Source organism: Schistocerca cancellata, unplaced genomic scaffold (assembly GCF_023864275.1).
Source record: "Schistocerca cancellata isolate TAMUIC-IGC-003103 unplaced genomic scaffold, iqSchCanc2.1 HiC_scaffold_1114, whole genome shotgun sequence".
Lineage (NCBI taxonomy): Eukaryota > Metazoa > Arthropoda > Insecta > Orthoptera > Acrididae > Schistocerca > Schistocerca cancellata.
Window position 1 is genome coordinate 53,482 of NW_026047113.1, and position 18,376 is coordinate 71,857.

Sequence of the window (18,376 nt, forward strand, 5' to 3'; positions counted from 1 at the left end):
TGTGTGTTGGGAGAAAAGCCGAACGCTAATTCTGCCGTGCTCCTACATTAGATGAGCGCCAACGGCCATACCATGATGAATACACCGGTTCTCGTCCGATCTCCGAAGTTAAGCATCATCGGGCCCGGCTAGTACTTGGATGGGTGACCGCCTGGGAAACCCGGGTGCTGTTGGCTCCCTTCCTGTTTTTTTTTTTTTTTATGTCGCCATCCCAATTTTCAAACTACCTTTCTGTTGTGACAAAGATGCTTCCTTAAGCCTTTTAAACTACTGTAATGGTACGAAAATGCAGTAATTAACTCAGTTTGAGGGAGAATGTGCTAACCAAGTTTGCCGAGAGGACTTTGAAAACGACAAAACAGTACGAATCGGCAGGTGATTTCTGAAATACGTCACCGCCTATTGTTGTGTAGGAGTGTAGAGTTCCAAATTTGAATTGTAACCACGAATTTATTCCTTAGTCGTCTCGTCTCGTCTCGTCTCGTCTCGTCCCGCAGACGTTTGTCGTGCTTGCGCTGTCATATGGACCACGACCCGAGCGGCAGCGAGCGGCAGTCGAGCAAAGTCGGGACAAGTCGGGACGGGGACAGGGACAGGGATAGGAATGGTGCGAATGCACTGCAAACTACGCAGACACCTGGTGTGAGGCGAGGCGAGGCGAGGCGAGGCGAGGAAGCCCACATCGCTACCAGTGGGCCCTCCAGCACGACACTGCCACACACCGCACAGGCCCTCCGCTGAACACCAGGGACAAGATGCGTCCTCCGCTAGTGTCGAAGGCTGCACGCGCCCAGCGAATGACAGGGGGTGCAACGAGCAGCAGTGCGTCTCACACACGAGGCGGTGCGCCCGCCAATTCGGCCGTCACTCTGCTGGGACGCCGGGCGCGCCTCCCCCCGCCGTCCACGAGGAACTGGCTGTTGCGGAAGGAAGCGCTTTCGTCAAATGCGGCCGAAAACTAACATTTTGTGTGTTGGGAGAAAAGCCGAACGCGAATTCTGCCGTGCTCCTACATTAGATGAGCGCCAACGGCCATACCATGATGAATACAGCGGTTCTCTTCCGATCACCGAAGTTAAGCATCATCGGGCCCGGCTAGTACTTGGATGGGTGACCGCCTGGGAAACCCGGGTGCTGCTGGCTCCCTTCCTGTTTTATTTTGTTATGTCACCAGCCCAATTTTCAAACTACCTTTCTGTTGTGACAAAGATGCTTCTTTATGCCTTTTAAACTACTGTAATGGTACGAAAATGCAGTAATTAACTCAGTTTGAGGGAGAATGTGCTAACCAAGTTTGCCGAGAGGACTTTGAAAACGACAAAACAGTACGAATCGGCAGGTGATTTCTGAAATACGTCACCGCCTATTGTTGTGTAGGAGTGTAGAGTTCCAAATTTGATTTGTAACCACGAATTTATTCCTTAGTCGTCTCGTCTCGTCTCGTCTCGTCTCGTCTCGTCCCGCAGACGTTTGTCGTGCTTGCGCTGTCATATGGACCACGACCCGAGCGGCAGCGAGCGGCAGTCGAGCAAAGTCGGGACAAGTCGGGACGGGGACAAGGACAGAAATAGGAATGGTGAGAATGCACTGCAAACTACGCAGACACCTGGTGTGAGGCGAGGCGAGGCGAGGCGAGGAAGCCCATATCGCTACCAGTGGGCCCTCCAGCACGACACTGCCACACCCCGCACAGGCCCTCCGCTGAACACCAGGGACAAGATGCGTCCTCCGCTAGTGTCGAAGGCTGCACGCGCCCAGCGAATGACAGGGGGTGCAACGAGCAGCAGTGCGTCTCACACACGCGGCGGTGCGCCCGCCAATTCGGCCGTCACTCTGCTGGGACGCCGGGCGCGCCTCCCCCCGCCGTCCTCGAGGAACTGGCGGTTGCGGAAGGAAGCGCTTTCGTCAAATGCGGCCGAAAACTAACATTTTGTGTGTTGGGAGAAAAGCCGAACGCTAATTCTGCCGTGCTCCTACATTAGATGAGCGCCAACGGCCATACCATGATGAATACACCGGTTCTCGTCCGATCTCCGAAGTTAAGCATCATCGGGCCCGGCTAGTACTTGGATGGGTGACCGCCTGGGAAACCCGGGTGCTGTTGGCTCCCTTCCTGTTTTTTTTTTTTTTTATGTCGCCATCCCAATTTTCAAACTACCTTTCTGTTGTGACAAAGATGCTTCCTTAAGCCTTTTAAACTACTGTAATGGTACGAAAATGCAGTAATTAACTCAGTTTGAGGGAGAATGTGCTAACCAAGTTTGCCGAGAGGACTTTGAAAACGACAAAACAGTACGAATCGGCAGGTGATTTCTGAAATACGTCACCGCCTATTGTTGTGTAGGAGTGTAGAGTTCCAAATTTGAATTGTAACCACGAATTTATTCCTTAGTCGTCTCGTCTCGTCTCGTCTCGTCTCGTCCCGCAGACGTTTGTCGTGCTTGCGCTGTCATATGGACCACGACCCGAGCGGCAGCGAGCGGCAGTCGAGCAAAGTCGGGACAAGTCGGGACGGGGACAGGGACAGGGATAGGAATGGTGCGAATGCACTGCAAACTACGCAGACACCTGGTGTGAGGCGAGGCGAGGCGAGGCGAGGCGAGGAAGCCCACATCGCTACCAGTGGGCCCTCCAGCACGACACTGCCACACACCGCACAGGCCCTCCGCTGAACACCAGGGACAAGATGCGTCCTCCGCTAGTGTCGAAGGCTGCACGCGCCCAGCGAATGACAGGGGGTGCAACGAGCAGCAGTGCGTCTCACACACGAGGCGGTGCGCCCGCCAATTCGGCCGTCACTCTGCTGGGACGCCGGGCGCGCCTCCCCCCGCCGTCCACGAGGAACTGGCTGTTGCGGAAGGAAGCGCTTTCGTCAAATGCGGCCGAAAACTAACATTTTGTGTGTTGGGAGAAAAGCCGAACGCGAATTCTGCCGTGCTCCTACATTAGATGAGCGCCAACGGCCATACCATGATGAATACAGCGGTTCTCGTCCGATCACCGAAGTTAAGCATCATCGGGCCCGGCTAGTACTTGGATGGGTGACCGCCTGGGAAACCCGGGTGCTGCTGGCTCCCTTCCTGTTTTATTTTGTTATGTCACCAGCCCAATTTTCAAACTACCTTTCTGTTGTGACAAAGATGCTTCTTTATGCCTTTTAAACTACTGTAATGGTACGAAAATGCAGTAATTACCTCAGTTTGAGGGAGAATGTGCTAACCAAGTTTGCCGAGAGGACTTTGAAAACGACAAAACAGTACGAATCGGCAGGTGATTTCTGAAATACGTCACCGCCTATTGTTGTGTAGGAGTGTAGAGTTCCAAATTTGATTTGTAACCACGAATTTATTCCTTAGTCGTCTCGTCTCGTCTCGTCTCGTCTCGTCCCGCAGACGTTTGTCGTGCTTGCGCTGTCATATGGACCACGACCCGAGCGGCAGCGAGCGGCAGTCGAGCAAAGTCGGGACAAGTCGGGACGGGGACAGGGACAGGGATAGGAATGGTGCGAATGCACTGCAAACTACGCAGACACCTGGTGTGAGGCGAGGCGAGGCGAGGCGAGGAGAGGAAGCCCACATCGCTACCAGTGGGCCCTCCAGCACGACACTGCCACACACCGCACAGGCCCTCCGCTGAACACCAGGGACAAGATGCGTCCTCCGCTAGTGTCGAAGGCTGCACGCGCCCAGCGAATGACAGGGGGTGCAACGAGCAGCAGTGCGTCTCACACACGCGGCGGTACGCCCGCCAATTCGGCCGTCACTCTGCTGGGACGCCGGGCGCGCCTCCCCCCGCCGTCCACGAGGAACTGGCTGTTGCGGAAGGAAGCGCTTTCGTCAAATGCGGCCGAAAACTAACATTTTGTGTGTTGGGAGAAAAGCCGAACGCGAATTCTGCCGTGCTCCTACATTAGATGAGCGCCAACGGCCATACCATGATGAATACAGCGGTTCTCGTCCGATCACCGAAGTTAAGCATCATCGGGCCCGGCTAGTACTTGGATGGGTGACCGCCTGGGAAACCCGGGTGCTGCTGGCTCCCTTCCTGTTTTATTTTGTTATGTCACCAGCCCAATTTTCAAACTACCTTTCTGTTGTGACAAAGATGCTTCTTTATGCCTTTTAAACTACTGTAATGGTACGAAAATGCAGTAATTAACTCAGTTTGAGGGAGAATGTGCTAACCAAGTTTGCCGAGAGGACTTTGAAAACGACAAAACAGTACGAATCGGCAGGTGATTTCTGAAATACGTCACCGCCTATTGTTGTGTAGGAGTGTAGAGTTCCAAATTTGAATTGTAACCACGAATTTATTCCTTAGTCATCTCGTCTCGTCTCGTCTCGTCTCGTCCCGCAGACGTTTGTCGTGCTTGCGCTGTCATATGGACCACGACCCGAGCGGCAGCGAGCGGCAGTCGAGCAAAGTCGGGACAAGTCGGGACGGGGACAGGGACAGGGATAGGAATGGTGCGAATGCACTGCAAACTACGCAGACACCTGGTGTGAGGCGAGGCGAGGCGAGGCGAGGAAGCCCATATCGCTACCAGTGGGCCCTCCAGCACGACACTGCCACACCCCGCACAGGCCCTCCGCTGAACACCAGGGACAAGATGCGTCCTCCGCTAGTGTCGAAGGCTGCACGCGCCCAGCGAATGACAGGGGGTGCAACGAGCAGCAGTGCGTCTCACACACGCGGCGGTGCGCCCGCCAATTCGGCCGTCACTCTGCTGGGACGCCGGGCGCGCCTCCCCCCGCCGTCCTCGAGGAACTGGCGGTTGCGGAAGGAAGCGCTTTCGTCAAATGCGGCCGAAAACTAACATTTTGTGTGTTGGGAGAAAAGCCGAACGCTAATTCTGCCGTGCTCCTACATTAGATGAGCGCCAACGGCCATACCATGATGAATACACCGGTTCTCGTCCGATCTCCGAAGTTAAGCATCATCGGGCCCGGCTAGTACTTGGATGGGTGACCGCCTGGGAAACCCGGGTGCTGTTGGCTCCCTTCCTGTTTTTTTTTTTTTTTATGTCGCCATCCCAATTTTCAAACTACCTTTCTGTTGTGACAAAGATGCTTCCTTAAGCCTTTTAAACTACTGTAATGGTACGAAAATGCAGTAATTAACTCAGTTTGAGGGAGAATGTGCTAACCAAGTTTGCCGAGAGGACTTTGAAAACGACAAAACAGTACGAATCGGCAGGTGATTTCTGAAATACGTCACCGCCTATTGTTGTGTAGGAGTGTAGAGTTCCAAATTTGAATTGTAACCACGAATTTATTCCTTAGTCGTCTCGTCTCGTCTCGTCTCGTCTCGTCCCGCAGACGTTTGTCGTGCTTGCGCTGTCATATGGACCACGACCCGAGCGGCAGCGAGCGGCAGTCGAGCAAAGTCGGGACAAGTCGGGACGGGGACAGGGACAGGGATAGGAATGGTGCGAATGCACTGCAAACTACGCAGACACCTGGTGTGAGGCGAGGCGAGGCGAGGCGAGGCGAGGAAGCCCACATCGCTACCAGTGGGCCCTCCAGCACGACACTGCCACACACCGCACAGGCCCTCCGCTGAACACCAGGGACAAGATGCGTCCTCCGCTAGTGTCGAAGGCTGCACGCGCCCAGCGAATGACAGGGGGTGCAACGAGCAGCAGTGCGTCTCACACACGAGGCGGTGCGCCCGCCAATTCGGCCGTCACTCTGCTGGGACGCCGGGCGCGCCTCCCCCCGCCGTCCACGAGGAACTGGCTGTTGCGGAAGGAAGCGCTTTCGTCAAATGCGGCCGAAAACTAACATTTTGTGTGTTGGGAGAAAAGCCGAACGCGAATTCTGCCGTGCTCCTACATTAGATGAGCGCCAACGGCCATACCATGATGAATACAGCGGTTCTCGTCCGATCACCGAAGTTAAGCATCATCGGGCCCGGCTAGTACTTGGATGGGTGACCGCCTGGGAAACCCGGGTGCTGCTGGCTCCCTTCCTGTTTTATTTTGTTATGTCACCAGCCCAATTTTCAAACTACCTTTCTGTTGTGACAAAGATGCTTCTTTATGCCTTTTAAACTACTGTAATGGTACGAAAATGCAGTAATTAACTCAGTTTGAGGGAGAATGTGCTAACCAAGTTTGCCGAGAGGACTTTGAAAACGACAAAACAGTACGAATCGGCAGGTGATTTCTGAAATACGTCACCGCCTATTGTTGTGTAGGAGTGTAGAGTTCCAAATTTGAATTGTAACCACGAATTTATTCCTTAGTCGTCTCGTCTCGTCTCGTCTCGTCTCGTCCCGCAGACGTTTGTCGTGCTTGCGCTGTCATATGGACCACGACCCGAGCGGCAGCGAGCGGCAGTCGAGCAAAGTCGGGACAAGTCGGGACGGGGACAGGGACAGGGATAGGAATGGTGCGAATGCACTGCAAACTACGCAGACACCTGGTGTGTGGCGAGGCGAGGCGAGGCGAGGCGAGGAAGCCCACATCGCTACCAGTGGGCCCTCCAGCACGACACTGCCACACACCGCACAGGCCCTCCGCTGAACACCAGGGACAAGATGCGTCCTCCGCTAGTGTCGAAGGCTGCACGCGCCCAGCGAATGACAGGGGGTGCAACGAGCAGCAGTGCGTCTCACACACGCGGCGGTGCGCCCGCCAATTCGGCCGTCACTCTGCTGGGACGCCGGGCGCGCCTCCCCCCGCCGTCCACGAGGAACTGGCTGTTGCGGAAGGAAGCGCTTTCGTCAAATGCGGCCGAAAACTAACATTTTGTGTGTTGGGAGAAAAGCCGAACGCGAATTCTGCCGTGCTCCTACATTAGATGAGCGCCAACGGCCATACCATGATGAATACAGCGGTTCTCGTCCGATCACCGAAGTTAAGCATCATCGGGCCCGGCTAGTACTTGGATGGGTGACCGCCTGGGAAACCCGGGTGCTGCTGGCTCCCTTCCTGTTTTATTTTGTTATGTCACCAGCCCAATTTTCAAACTACCTTTCTGTTGTGACAAAGATGCTTCTTTATGCCTTTTAAACTACTGTAATGGTACGAAAATGCAGTAATTAACTCAGTTTGAGGGAGAATGTGCTAACCAAGTTTGCCGAGAGGACTTTGAAAACGACAAAACAGTACGAATCGGCAGGTGATTTCTGAAATACGTCACCGCCTATTGTTGTGTAGGAGTGTGGAGTTCCAAATTGTAACCACGAATTTATTCCTTAGTCGTCTCGTCTCGTCTCGTCTCGTCCCGCAGACGTTTGTCGTGCTTGCGCTGTCATATGGACCACGACCCGAGCGGCAGCGAGCGGCAGTCGAGCAAAGTCGGGACAAGTCGGGACGGGGACAGGGACAGGGATAGGAATGGTGCGAATGCACTGCAAACTACGCAGACACCTGGTGTGAGGCGAGGCGAGGCGAGGCGAGGCGAGGAAGCCCACATCGCTACCAGTGGGCCCTCCAGCACGACACTGCCACACACCGCACAGGCCCTCCGCTGAACACCAGGGACAAGATGCGTCCTCCGCTAGTGTCGAAGGCTGCACGCGCCCAGCGAATGACAGGGGGTGCAACGAGCAGCAGTGCGTCTCACACACGCGGCGGTGCGCCCGCCAATTCGGCCGTCACTCTGCTGGGACGCCGGGCGCGCCTCCCCCCGCCGTCCACGAGGAACTGGCTGTTGCGGAAGGAAGCGCTTTCGTCAAATGCGGCCGAAAACTAACATTTTGTGTGTTGGGAGAAAAGCCGAACGCGAATTCTGCCGTGCTCCTACATTAGATGAGCGCCAACGGCCATACCATGATGAATACAGCGGTTCTCGTCCGATCACCGAAGTTAAGCATCATCGGGCCCGGCTAGTACTTGGATGGGTGACCGCCTGGGAAACCCGGGTGCTGCTGGCTCCCTTCCTGTTTTATTTTGTTATGTCACCAGCCCAATTTTCAAACTACCTTTCTGTTGTGACAAAGATGCTTCTTTATGCCTTTTAAACTACTGTAATGGTACGAAAATGCAGTAATTAACTCAGTTTGAGGGAGAATGTGCTAACCAAGTTTGCCGAGAGGACTTTGAAAACGACAAAACAGTACGAATCGGCAGGTGATTTCTGAAATACGTCACCGCCTATTGTTGTGTAGGAGTGTAGAGTTCCAAATTTGAATTGTAACCACGAATTTATTCCTTAGTCGTCTCGTCTCGTCTCGTCTCGTCCCGCAGACGTTTGTCGTGCTTGCGCTGTCATATGGACCACGACCCGAGCGGCAGCGAGCGGCAGTCGAGCAAAGTCGGGACAAGTCGGGACGGGGACAGGGACAGGGATAGGAATGGTGCGAATGCACTGCAAACTACGCAGACACCTGGTGTGAGGCGAGGCGAGGCGAGGCGAGGCGAGAAAGCCCACATCGCTACCAGTGGGCCCTCCAGCACGACACTGCCACACACCGCACAGGCCCTCCGCTGAACACCAGGGACAAGATGCGTCCTCCGCTAGTGTCGAAGGCTGCACGCGCCCAGCGAATGACAGGGGGTGCAACGAGCAGCAGTGCGTCTCACACACGCGGCGGTGCGCCCGCCAATTCGGCCGTCACTCTGCTGGGACGCCGGGCGCGCCTCCCCCCGCCGTCCACGAGGAACTGGCTGTTGCGGAAGGAAGCGCTTTCGTCAAATGCGGCCGAAAACTAACATTTTGTGTGTTGGGAGAAAAGCCGAACGCGAATTCTGCCGTGCTCCTACATTAGATGAGCGCCAACGGCCATACCATGATGAATACAGCGGTTCTCGTCCGATCACCGAAGTTAAGCATCATCGGGCCCGGCTAGTACTTGGATGGGTGACCGCCTGGGAAACCCGGGTGCTGCTGGCTCCCTTCCTGTTTTATTTTGTTATGTCACCAGCCCAATTTTCAAACTACCTTTCTGTTGTGACAAAGATGCTTCTTTATGCCTTTTAAACTACTGTAATGGTACGAAAATGCAGTAATTAACTCAGTTTGAGGGAGAATGTGCTAACCAAGTTTGCCGAGAGGACTTTGAAAACGACAAAACAGTACGAATCGGCAGGTGATTTCTGAAATACGTCACCGCCTATTGTTGTGTAGGAGTGTAGAGTTCCAAATTTGAATTGTAACCACGAATTTATTCCTTAGTCGTCTCGTCTCGTCTCGTCTCGTCTCGTCCCGCAGACGTTTGTCGTGCTTGCGCTGTCATATGGACCACGACCCGAGCGGCAGCGAGCGGCAGTCGAGCAAAGTCGGGACAAGTCGGGACGGGGACAGGGACAGGGATAGGAATGGTGCGAATGCACTGCAAACTACGCAGACACCTGGTGTGAGGCGAGGCGAGGCGAGGCGAGGCGAGGAAGCCCACATCGCTACCAGTGGGCCCTCCAGCACGACACTGCCACACACCGCACAGGCCCTCCGCTGAACACCAGGGACAAGATGCGTCCTCCGCTAGTGTCGAAGGCTGCACGCGCCCAGCGAATGACAGGGGGTGCAACGAGCAGCAGTGCGTCTCACACACGCGGCGGTGCGCCCGCCAATTCGGCCGTCACTCTGCTGGGACGCCGGGCGCGCCTCCCCCCGCCGTCCACGAGGAACTGGCTGTTGCGGAAGGAAGCGCTTTCGTCAAATGCGGCCGAAAACTAACATTTTGTGTGTTGGGAGAAAAGCCGAACGCGAATTCTGCCGTGCTCCTACATTAGATGAGCGCCAACGGCCATACCATGATGAATACAGCGGTTCTCGTCCGATCACCGAAGTTAAGCATCATCGGGCCCGGCTAGTACTTGGATGGGTGACCGCCTGGGAAACCCGGGTGCTGCTGGCTCCCTTCCTGTTTTATTTTGTTATGTCACCAGCCCAATTTTCAAACTACCTTTCTGTTGTGACAAAGATGCTTCTTTATGCCTTTTAAACTACTGTAATGGTACGAAAATGCAGTAATTAACTCAGTTTGAGGGAGAATGTGCTAACCAAGTTTGCCGAGAGGACTTTGAAAACGACAAAACAGTACGAATCGGCAGGTGATTTCTGAAATACGTCACCGCCTATTGTTGTGTAGGAGTGTAGAGTTCCAAATTTGAATTGTAACCACGAATTTATTCCTTAGTCGTCTCGTCTCGTCTCGTCTCGTCTCGTCCCGCAGACGTTTGTCGTGCTTGCGCTGTCATATGGACCACGACCCGAGCGGCAGCGAGCGGCAGTCGAGCAAAGTCGGGACAAGTCGGGACGGGGACAGGGACAGGGATAGGAATGGTGCGAATGCACTGAAAACTACGCAGACACCTGGTGTGAGGCGAGGCGTGGCGAGGCGAGGCGAGGAAGCCCACATCGCTACCAGTGGGCCCTCCAGCACGACACTGCCACACACCGCACAGGCCCTCCGCTGAACACCAGGGACAAGATGCGTCCTCCGCTAGTGTCGAAGGCTGCACGCGCCCAGCGAATGACAGGGGGTGCAACGAGCAGCAGTGCGTCTCACACACGCGGCGGTGCGCCCGCCAATTCGGCCGTCACTCTGCTGGGACGCCGGGCGCGCCTCCCCACGCCGTCCACGAGGAACTGGCTGTTGCGGAAGGAAGCGCTTTCGTCAAATGCGGCCGAAAACTAACATTTTGTGTGTTGGGAGAAAAGCCGAACGCGAATTCTGCCGTGCTCCTACATTAGATGAGCGCCAACGGCCATACCATGATGAATACAGCGGTTCTCGTCCGATCACCGAAGTTAAGCATCATCGGGCCCGGCTGGTACTTGGATGGGTGACCGCCTGGCAAACCCGGGTGCTGCTGGCTCCCTTCCTGTTTTATTTTGTTATGTCACCAGCCCAATTTTCAAACTACCTTTCTGTTGTGACAAAGATGCTTCTTTATGCCTTTTAAACTACTGTAATGGTACGAAAATGCAGTAATTAACTCAGTTTGAGGGAGAATGTGCTAACCAAGTTTGCCGAGAGGACTTTGAAAACGACAAAACAGTACGAATCGGCAGGTGATTTCTGAAATACGTCACCGCCTATTGTTGTGTAGGAGTGTGGAGTTCCAAATTGTAACCACGAATTTATTCCTTAGTCGTCTCGTCTCGTCTCGTCTCGTCCCGCAGACGTTTGTCGTGCTTGCGCTGTCATATGGACCACGACCCGAGCGGCAGCGAGCGGCAGTCGAGCAAAGTCGGGACAAGTCGGGACGGGGACAGGGACAGGGATAGGAATGGTGCGAATGCACTGCAAACTACGCAGACACCTGGTGTGAGGCGAGGCGAGGCGAGGCGAGGCGAGGAAGCCCACATCGCTACCAGTGGGCCCTCCAGCACGACACTGCCACACACCGCACAGGCCCTCCGCTGAACACCAGGGACAAGATGCGTCCTCCGCTAGTGTCGAAGGCTGCACGCGCCCAGCGAATGACAGGGGGTGCAACGAGCAGCAGTGCGTCTCACACACGCGGCGGTGCGCCCGCCAATTCGGCCGTCACTCTGCTGGGACGCCGGGCGCGCCTCCCCCCGCCGTCCACGAGGAACTGGCTGTTGCGGAAGGAAGCGCTTTCGTCAAATGCGGCCGAAAACTAACATTTTGTGTGTTGGGAGAAAAGCCGAACGCGAATTCTGCCGTGCTCCTACATTAGATGAGCGCCAACGGCCATACCATGATGAATACAGCGGTTCTCGTCCGATCACCGAAGTTAAGCATCATCGGGCCCGGCTAGTACTTGGATGGGTGACCGCCTGGGAAACCCGGGTGCTGCTGGCTCCCTTCCTGTTTTATTTTGTTATGTCACCAGCCCAATTTTCAAACTACCTTTCTGTTGTGACAAAGATGCTTCTTTATGCCTTTTAAACTACTGTAATGGTACGAAAATGCAGTAATTAACTCAGTTTGAGGGAGAATGTGCTAACCAAGTTTGCCGAGAGGACTTTGAAAACGACAAAACAGTACGAATCGGCAGGTGATTTCTGAAATACGTCACCGCCTATTGTTGTGTAGGAGTGTAGAGTTCCAAATTTGAATTGTAACCACGAATTTATTCCTTAGTCGTCTCGTCTCGTCTCGTCTCGTCTCGTCCCGCAGACGTTTGTCGTGCTTGCGCTGTCATATGGACCACGACCCGAGCGGCAGCGAGCGGCAGTCGAGCAAAGTCGGGACAAGTCGGGACGGGGACAGGGACAGGGATAGGAATGGTGCGAATGCACTGAAAACTACGCAGACACCTGGTGTGAGGCGAGGCGAGGCGAGGCGAGGCGAGGAAGCCCACATCGCTACCAGTGGGCCCTCCAGCACGACACTGCCACACACCGCACAGGCCCTCCGCTGAACACCAGGGACAAGATGCGTCCTCCGCTAGTGTCGAAGGCTGCACGCGCCCAGCGAATGACAGGGGGTGCAACGAGCAGCAGTGCGTCTCACACACGCGGCGGTGCGCCCGCCAATTCGGCCGTCACTCTGCTGGGACGCCGGGCGCGCCTCCCCCCGCCGTCCACGAGGAACTGGCTGTTGCGGAAGGAAGCGCTTTCGTCAAATGCGGCCGAAAACTAACATTTTGTGTGTTGGGAGAAAAGCCGAACGCGAATTCTGCCGTGCTCCTACATTAGATGAGCGCTAACGGCCATACCATGATGAATAAGGCGGTTCTAGTCCGATCACCGAAGTTAAGCATCTTCGGGCCCGGCTAGTACTTGGATGGGTGACCGCCTGGGAAACCCGGGTGCTGCTGGCTCCCTTCCTGTTTTATTTTGTTATGTCACCAGCCCAATTTTCAAACTACCTTTCTGTTGTGACAAAGATGCTTCTTTATGCCTTTTAAACTACTGTAATGGTACGAAAATGCAGTAATTAACTCAGTTTGAGGGAGAATGTGCTAACCAAGTTTGCCGAGAGGACTTTGAAAACGACAAAACAGTACGAATCGGCAGGTGATTTCTGAAATACGTCACCGCCTATTGTTGTGTAGGAGTGTAGAGTTCCAAATTTGAATTGTAACCACGAATTTATTCCTTAGTCGTCTCGTCTCGTCTCGTCTCGTCTCGTCCCGCAGACGTTTGTCGTGCTTGCGCTGTCATATGGACCACGACCCGAGCGGCAGCGAGCGGCAGTCGAGCAAAGTCGGGACAAGTCGGGACGGGGACAGGGACAGGGATAGGAATGGTGCGAATGCACTGAAAACTACGCAGACACCTGGTGTGAGGCGAGGCGAGGCGAGGCGAGGCGAGGAAGCCCACATCGCTACCAGTGGGCCCTCCAGCACGACACTGCCACACACCGCACAGGCCCTCCGCTGAACACCAGGGACAAGATGCGTCCTCCGCTAGTGTCGAAGGCTGCACGCGCCCAGCGAATGACAGGGGGTGCAACGAGCAGCAGTGCGTCTCACACACGCGGCGGTGCGCCCGCCAATTCGGCCGTCACTCTGCTGGGACGCCGGGCGCGCCTCCCCCCGCCGTCCACGAGGAACTGGCTGTTGCGGAAGGAAGCGCTTTCGTCAAATGCGGCCGAAAACTAACATTTTGTGTGTTGGGAGAAAAGCCGAACGCGAATTCTGCCGTGCTCCTACATTAGATGAGCGCTAACGGCCATACCATGATGAATAAGGCGGTTCTAGTCCGATCACCGAAGTTAAGCATCTTCGGGCCCGGCTAGTACTTGGATGGGTGACCGCCTGGGAAACCCGGGTGCTGCTGGCTCCCTTCCTGTTTTATTTTGTTATGTCACCAGCCCAATTTTCAAACTACCTTTCTGTTGTGACAAAGATGCTTCTTTATGCCTTTTAAACTACTGTAATGGTACGAAAATGCAGTAATTAACTCAGTTTGAGGGAGAATGTGCTAACCAAGTTTGCCGAGAGGACTTTGAAAACGACAAAACAGTACGAATCGGCAGGTGATTTCTGAAATACGTCACCGCCTATTGTTGTGTAGGAGTGTAGAGTTCCAAATTTGAATTGTAACCACGAATTTATTCCTTAGTCGTCTCGTCTCGTCTCGTCTCGTCTCGTCCCGCAGACGTTTGTCGTGCTTGCGCTGTCATATGGACCACGACCCGAGCGGCAGCGAGCGGCAGTCGAGCAAAGTCGGGACAAGTCGGGACGGGGACAGGGACAGGGATAGGAATGGTGCGAATGCACTGCAAACTACGCAGACACCTGGTGTGAGGCGAGGCGAGGCGAGGCGAGGCGAGGAAGCCCACATCGCTACCAGTGGGCCCTCCAGCACGACACTGCCACACACCGCACAGGCCCTCCGCTGAACACCAGGGACAAGATGCGTCCTCCGCTAGTGTCGAAGGCTGCACGCGCCCAGCGAATGACAGGGGGTGCAACGAGCAGCAGTGCGTCTCACACACGCGGCGGTGCGCCCGCCAATTCGGCCGTCACTCTGCTGGGACGCCGGGCGCGCCTCCCCCCGCCGTCCACGAGGAACTGGCTGTTGCGGAAGGAAGCGCTTTCGTCAAATGCGGCCGAAAACTAACATTTTGTGTGTTGGGAGAAAAGCCGAACGCGAATTCTGCCGTGCTCCTACATTAGATGAGCGCCAACGGCCATACCATGATGAATACAGCGGTTCTCGTCCGATCACCGAAGTTAAGCATCATCGGGCCCGGCTAGTACTTGGATGGGTGACCGCCTGGGAAACCCGGGTGCTGCTGGCTCCCTTCCTGTTTTATTTTGTTATGTCACCAGCCCAATTTTCAAACTACCTTTCTGTTGTGACAAAGATGCTTCTTTATGCCTTTTAAACTACTGTAATGGTACGAAAATGCAGTAATTAACTCAGTTTGAGGGAGAATGTGCTAACCAAGTTTGCCGAGAGGACTTTGAAAACGACAAAACAGTACGAATCGGCAGGTGATTTCTGAAATACGTCACCGCCTATTGTTGTGTAGGAGTGTAGAGTTCCAAATTTGATTTGTAACCACGAATTTATTCCTTAGTCGTCTCGTCTCGTCTCGTCTCGTCTCGTCCCGCAGACGTTTGTCGTGCTTGCGCTGTCATATGGACCACGACCCGAGCGGCAGCGAGCGGCAGTCGAGCAAAGTCGGGACAAGTCGGGACGGGGACAGGGACAGGGATAGGAATGGTGCGAATGCACTGCAAACTACGCAGACACCTGGTGTGAGGCGAGGCGAGGCGAGGCGAGGCGAGGAAGCCCACATCGCTACCAGTGGGCCCTCCAGCACGACACTGCCACACACCGCACAGGCCCTCCGCTGAACACCAGGGACAAGATGCGTCCTCCGCTAGTGTCGAAGGCTGCACGCGCCCAGCGAATGACAGGGGGTGCAACGAGCAGCAGTGCGTCTCACACACGCGGCGGTGCGCCCGCCAATTCGGCCGTCACTCTGCTGGGACGCCGGGCGCGCCTCCCCCCGCCGTCCACGAGGAACTGGCTGTTGCGGAAGGAAGCGCTTTCGTCAAATGCGGCCGAAAACTAACATTTTGTGTGTTGGGAGAAAAGCCGAACGCGAATTCTGCCGTGCTCCTACATTAGATGAGCGCCAACGGCCATACCATGATGAATACAGCGGTTCTCGTCCGATCACCGAAGTTAAGCATCATCGGGCCCGGCTAGTACTTGGATGGGTGACCGCCTGGGAAACCCGGGTGCTGCTGGCTCCCTTCCTGTTTTATTTTGTTATGTCACCAGCCCAATTTTCAAACTACCTTTCTGTTGTGACAAAGATGCTTCTTTATGCCTTTTAAACTACTGTAATGGTACGAAAATGCAGTAATTAACTCAGTTTGAGGGAGAATGTGCTAACCAAGTTTGCCGAGAGGACTTTGAAAACGACAAAACAGTACGAATCGGCAGGTGATTTCTGAAATACGTCACCGCCTATTGTTGTGTAGGAGTGTAGAGTTCCAAATTTGAATTGTAACCACGAATTTATTCCTTAGTCGTCTCGTCTCGTCTCGTCTCGTCTCGTCCCGCAGACGTTTGTCGTGCTTGCGCTGTCATATGGACCACGACCCGAGCGGCAGCGAGCGGCAGTCGAGCAAAGTCGGGACAAGTCGGGACGGGGACAGGGACAGGGATAGGAATGGTGCGAATGCACTGCAAACTACGCAGACACCTGGTGTGAGGCGAGGCGAGGCGAGGCGAGGCGAGGAAGCCCACATCGCTACCAGTGGGCCCTCCAGCACGACACTGCCACACACCGCACAGGCCCTCCGCTGAACACCAGGGACAAGATGCGTCCTCCGCTAGTGTCGAAGGCTGCACGCGCCCAGCGAATGACAGGGGGTGCAACGAGCAGCAGTGCGTCTCACACACGCGGCGGTGCGCCCGCCAATTCGGCCGTCACTCTGCTGGGACGCCGGGCGCGCCTCCCCCCGCCGTCCACGAGGAACTGGCTGTTGCGGAAGGAAGCGCTTTCGTCAAATGCGGCCGAAAACTAACATTTTGTGTGTTGGGAGAAAAGCCGAACGCGAATTCTGCCGTGCTCCTACATTAGATGAGCGCCAACGGCCATACCATGATGAATACAGCGGTTCTCGTCCGATCACCGAAGTTAAGCATCATCGGGCCCGGCTAGTACTTGGATGGGTGACCGCCTGGGAAACCCGGGTGCTGCTGGCTCCCTTCCTGTTTTATTTTGTTATGTCACCAGCCCAATTTTCAAACTACCTTTCTGTTGTGACAAAGATGCTTCTTTATGCCTTTTAAACTACTGTAATGGTACGAAAATGCAGTAATTAACTCAGTTTGAGGGAGAATGTGCTAACCAAGTTTGCCGAGAGGACTTTGAAAACGACAAAACAGTACGAATCGGCAGGTGATTTCTGAAATACGTCACCGCCTATTGTTGTGTAGGAGTGTAGAGTTCCAAATTTGAATTGTAACCACGAATTTATTCCTTAGTCGTCTCGTCTCGTCTCGTCTCGTCTCGTCCCGCAGACGTTTGTCGTGCTTGCGCTGTCATATGGACCACGACCCGAGCGGCAGCGAGCGGCAGTCGAGCAAAGTCGGGACAAGTCGGGACGGGGACAGGGACAGGGATAGGAATGGTGCGAATGCACTGAAAACTACGCAGACACCTGGTGTGAGGCGAGGCGAGGCGAGGCGAGGCGAGGAAGCCCACATCGCTACCAGTGGGCCCTCCAGCACGACACTGCCACACACCGCACAGGCCCTCCGCTGAACACCAGGGACAAGATGCGTCCTCCGCTAGTGTCGAAGGCTGCACGCGCCCAGCGAATGACAGGGGGTGCAACGAGCAGCAGTGCGTCTCACACACGCGGCGGTGCGCCCGCCAATTCGGCCGTCACTCTGCTGGGACGCCGGGCGCGCCTCCCCCCGCCGTCCACGAGGAACTGGCTGTTGCGGAAGGAAGCGCTTTCGTCAAATGCGGCCGAAAACTAACATTTTGTGTGTTGGGAGAAAAGCCGAACGCGAATTCTGCCGTGCTCCTACATTAGATGAGCGCTAACGGCCATACCATGATGAATAAGGCGGTTCTAGTCCGATCACCGAAGTTAAGCATCTTCGGGCCCGGCTAGTACTTGGATGGGTGACCGCCTGGGAAACCCGGGTGCTGCTGGCTCCCTTCCTGTTTTATTTTGTTATGTCACCAGCCCAATTTTCAAACTACCTTTCTGTTGTGACAAAGATGCTTCTTTATGCCTTTTAAACTACTGTAATGGTACGAAAATGCAGTAATTAACTCAGTTTGAGGGAGAATGTGCTAACCAAGTTTGCCGAGAGGACTTTGAAAACGACAAAACAGTACGAATCGGCAGGTGATTTCTGAAATACGTCACCGCCTATTGTTGTGTAGGAGTGTGGAGTTCCAAATTGTAACCACGAATTTATTCCTTAGTCGTCTCGTCTCGTCTCGTCTCGTCCCGCAGACGTTTGTCGTGCTTGCGCTGTCATATGGACCACGACCCGAGCGGCAGCGAGCGGCAGTCGAGCAAAGTCGGGACAAGTCGGGACGGGGACAGGGACAGGGATAGGAATGGTGCGAATGCACTGAAAACTACGCAGACACCTGGTGTGAGGCGAGGCGAGGCGAGGCGAGGCGAGGAAGCCCACATCGCTACCAGTGGGCCCTCCAGCACGACACTGCCACACACCGCACAGGCCCTCCGCTGAACACCAGGGACAAGATGCGTCCTCCGCTAGTGTCGAAGGCTGCACGCGCCCAGCGAATGACAGGGGGTGCAACGAGCAGCAGTGCGTCTCACACACGCGGCGGTGCGCCCGCCAATTCGGCCGTCACTCTGCTGGGACGCCGGGCGCGCCTCCCCCCGCCGTCCACGAGGAACTGGCTGTTGCGGAAGGAAGCGCTTTCGTCAAATGCGGCCGAAAACTAACATTTTGTGTGTTGGGAGAAAAGCCGAACGCGAATTCTGCCGTGCTCCTACATTAGATGAGCGCAACGGCCATACCATGATGAATACAGCGGTTCTCGT

The 18,376-nt window shown here is 55.0% G+C and overlaps 16 non-coding genes and 3 pseudogenes across 16 annotated transcripts; all 19 read left to right on the forward strand.

Moving 5' to 3' along the window:
- Positions 1 to 57: 57 nt before the first annotated feature.
- Positions 58 to 176, forward strand: LOC126158900 (5S ribosomal RNA). The gene has a single exon (XR_007533875.1). It is a non-coding gene; the product is annotated as a 5S ribosomal RNA (ribosomal RNA).
- Positions 177 to 1,024: 848 nt separating this feature from the next.
- Positions 1,025 to 1,143, forward strand: LOC126158896 (5S ribosomal RNA). Its single transcript, XR_007533871.1, has one exon. It is a non-coding gene; the product is annotated as a 5S ribosomal RNA (ribosomal RNA).
- Positions 1,144 to 1,988: 845 nt separating this feature from the next.
- Positions 1,989 to 2,107, forward strand: LOC126158912 (5S ribosomal RNA). The gene has a single exon (XR_007533887.1). It is a non-coding gene; the product is annotated as a 5S ribosomal RNA (ribosomal RNA).
- An 848-nt stretch (positions 2,108 to 2,955) lies between these two features.
- LOC126158677 (5S ribosomal RNA) lies at positions 2,956 to 3,074 on the forward strand. The gene has a single exon (XR_007533666.1). It is a non-coding gene; the product is annotated as a 5S ribosomal RNA (ribosomal RNA).
- An 845-nt stretch (positions 3,075 to 3,919) lies between these two features.
- Positions 3,920 to 4,038, forward strand: LOC126158678 (5S ribosomal RNA). Its single transcript, XR_007533667.1, has one exon. It is a non-coding gene; the product is annotated as a 5S ribosomal RNA (ribosomal RNA).
- Positions 4,039 to 4,878: 840 nt separating this feature from the next.
- Positions 4,879 to 4,997, forward strand: LOC126158924 (5S ribosomal RNA). The gene has a single exon (XR_007533898.1). It is a non-coding gene; the product is annotated as a 5S ribosomal RNA (ribosomal RNA).
- An 848-nt stretch (positions 4,998 to 5,845) lies between these two features.
- On the forward strand, positions 5,846 to 5,964 carry LOC126158679 (5S ribosomal RNA). The gene has a single exon (XR_007533668.1). It is a non-coding gene; the product is annotated as a 5S ribosomal RNA (ribosomal RNA).
- Positions 5,965 to 6,809: 845 nt separating this feature from the next.
- Positions 6,810 to 6,928, forward strand: LOC126158680 (5S ribosomal RNA). The gene has a single exon (XR_007533669.1). It is a non-coding gene; the product is annotated as a 5S ribosomal RNA (ribosomal RNA).
- An 834-nt stretch (positions 6,929 to 7,762) lies between these two features.
- On the forward strand, positions 7,763 to 7,881 carry LOC126158681 (5S ribosomal RNA). The gene has a single exon (XR_007533670.1). It is a non-coding gene; the product is annotated as a 5S ribosomal RNA (ribosomal RNA).
- Positions 7,882 to 8,721: 840 nt separating this feature from the next.
- LOC126158682 (5S ribosomal RNA) lies at positions 8,722 to 8,840 on the forward strand. The gene has a single exon (XR_007533671.1). It is a non-coding gene; the product is annotated as a 5S ribosomal RNA (ribosomal RNA).
- Positions 8,841 to 9,685: 845 nt separating this feature from the next.
- Positions 9,686 to 9,804, forward strand: LOC126158684 (5S ribosomal RNA). Its single transcript, XR_007533672.1, has one exon. It is a non-coding gene; the product is annotated as a 5S ribosomal RNA (ribosomal RNA).
- Positions 9,805 to 10,649: 845 nt separating this feature from the next.
- Positions 10,650 to 10,768, forward strand: LOC126158980 (5S ribosomal RNA). Its single transcript, XR_007533950.1, has one exon. It is a non-coding gene; the product is annotated as a 5S ribosomal RNA (ribosomal RNA).
- An 834-nt stretch (positions 10,769 to 11,602) lies between these two features.
- LOC126158685 (5S ribosomal RNA) lies at positions 11,603 to 11,721 on the forward strand. Its single transcript, XR_007533673.1, has one exon. It is a non-coding gene; the product is annotated as a 5S ribosomal RNA (ribosomal RNA).
- Positions 11,722 to 12,566: 845 nt separating this feature from the next.
- Positions 12,567 to 12,685, forward strand: LOC126159010 (5S ribosomal RNA; annotated as a pseudogene).
- An 845-nt stretch (positions 12,686 to 13,530) lies between these two features.
- LOC126159011 (5S ribosomal RNA) lies at positions 13,531 to 13,649 on the forward strand (annotated as a pseudogene).
- An 845-nt stretch (positions 13,650 to 14,494) lies between these two features.
- Positions 14,495 to 14,613, forward strand: LOC126158686 (5S ribosomal RNA). Its single transcript, XR_007533674.1, has one exon. It is a non-coding gene; the product is annotated as a 5S ribosomal RNA (ribosomal RNA).
- An 845-nt stretch (positions 14,614 to 15,458) lies between these two features.
- On the forward strand, positions 15,459 to 15,577 carry LOC126158688 (5S ribosomal RNA). Its single transcript, XR_007533676.1, has one exon. It is a non-coding gene; the product is annotated as a 5S ribosomal RNA (ribosomal RNA).
- An 845-nt stretch (positions 15,578 to 16,422) lies between these two features.
- Positions 16,423 to 16,541, forward strand: LOC126158689 (5S ribosomal RNA). Its single transcript, XR_007533677.1, has one exon. It is a non-coding gene; the product is annotated as a 5S ribosomal RNA (ribosomal RNA).
- An 845-nt stretch (positions 16,542 to 17,386) lies between these two features.
- Positions 17,387 to 17,505, forward strand: LOC126159012 (5S ribosomal RNA; annotated as a pseudogene).
- Positions 17,506 to 18,376: the final 871 nt, after the last annotated feature.